At 32.6% G+C, this 1,911-nt stretch overlaps 1 non-coding gene across 1 annotated transcript; it reads right to left on the bottom strand.

The window, feature by feature from the left end:
* Positions 1-752: 752 nt before the first annotated feature.
* On the bottom strand, positions 753-876 carry LOC115303715. The gene has a single exon (XR_003914209.1). It is a non-coding gene; the product is annotated as a small nucleolar RNA SNORD22 (small nucleolar RNA).
* Positions 877-1,911: the final 1,035 nt, after the last annotated feature.

The following is a 1,911-nucleotide window of genomic DNA, read 5'->3' as shown; positions in this document are numbered from 1 at the left end:
CCCATGGAGACTCATCTTTATGAGCCACAGCAAGCTGGCTGCCTCACTCTCATAAGGTCCCCTGTGTGCCTGTGATTTTCCTTCTAGGATTTCATTACTGCTTTTGTCTTTCTAACAAGTCATGAGGAATTATTATTTCTCTAACCTAACGCTATTCTACTCTATACAATTTACATCACTAGAGTGATGTTTCATAATCAGATTTAAAACAATTTGTGTCATTAAGTTCATTATGAGATACAAAGATAGCTAAATTAGTAACGAACTCCTTGATTTTAGTAACTTTATTCAGCAAAAGTAAAAACTTATTGGAAAATTCTCAGTTATTTTATGTGACTTGAAGTAAATGACTAGTTGGCATTAATTTTAAAAAGAGAGGGATAGGTTCAAACATTCAAACAACTTATTTCATGGTGATACATTCAAACTAACCTGAAGTAGTAGCAGAAGTAATTTGATATCATAAAAATATGAGACAAACTGATAACATAGACTGTGAATAGATAGGTGGGGTGGAGAGATGGATGGAATACTACATCATACGTCTTCAATATGTCCTTTTTTATTTGAAAGTTAAAACTTTATTTGGAAAGGCTGAAATACTTGTATGCTAATTTGAAGAGCAGGGTTGTATAAGAAATGACTTAAAATTTCCTTTTTGATATCCTCTGAGAGTTGGAAGCCATTATAATTGTCTTTCTTCAGATGGGAAAAAAAAGTGTAACTTCTTTCCCATATCTAGAAGTGCTCTGCTCCCTCAGACAGTTCCTTTTGTAACAAACTTTCCTCCTCTCCCCAGCCAATCCCAGTGAGTTCATCTCTACAGGATCTGGGATTAGGACAGGAGGAATATCCTTGAACATTTCTTCACTGGGACTTAAACGTGTTCTTAATATTTAGACAAAAGCTAGTATATATTACTATATAAATGAATATATATGTATACATACACACATGCATATAGACATTAGTCTTTTTTTTGAAGTTTTTTCTTAGAGGTGGCACATGTTTAATTTTTTTAACTTTTATTTATTTTTCAGAGACAGAAATACACAGAGCAAGACCAGGGGATGGGCAGGGAGAGGGAGGGAGCACAAAATCTTAAGCAGGCTCCAGCTTCTGAGCTGTCAGCGCAGCCCGACCCAGGCTTGAACAAAGGAACCATGGAATCATGACCTGGGCACAAATCGGCCACTTAATGATGGAGCCCCTAGACATTAGTCATCTTAATAAGAAATTTTTAGTAAAAAAAATAAGTAATTATTACCATATTTCATATTTGTTGCTGACTCTGATGATGCAATCAACATGGCATCTTTGTCAACATCTAAATGGGCAGAATAAATACCTGGTTCCAGCTACTGGGATTTCAACCCCAGGCTTGGAAGAAACTAATTCCATCATAATCTGGGCTATGGCAACTCTGGCAAATATACCAATAAGCTATAATAATCCCAAAATGACTTACCCGATTTCAAACATAAAGCCTCTACAAATATAATGGGTACAGAATATGATTTCATATTCTTGTCTTCACATTAAATATATTCACAAAACCTTAAACTATATTGAGTTGTATTTAGGTTAATGTATTTACTGTTGTTTTTCTCCTGATAAACAATATGTACTTTAAACAATATGTATTTTAATTAGTTAATTTAATTAATTCTCTCAATATTCCTTGTTTTCAAAAATCTACATATACACACGCATTAATCCCTACACATATATATACTCACAATTCAAAATATTGTGGTTAAAATATGATATGTATTAATGTTTTAAATCTTCTATATTTATTCCCACCTGTTAATTCATTATTATACACTTAATCATAATTTCAATGAATACTTATTAATGAAAGTTAATGTTCATGTAAGATTATTAAAATATGTATCACATTTATTCACT

The sequence above is a fragment of the Suricata suricatta genome, chromosome 1 (genome assembly GCF_006229205.1).
Source record: "Suricata suricatta isolate VVHF042 chromosome 1, meerkat_22Aug2017_6uvM2_HiC, whole genome shotgun sequence".
NCBI lineage: Eukaryota > Metazoa > Chordata > Mammalia > Carnivora > Herpestidae > Suricata > Suricata suricatta.
This window is presented reverse-complemented; position numbering and strand designations above follow the sequence as displayed.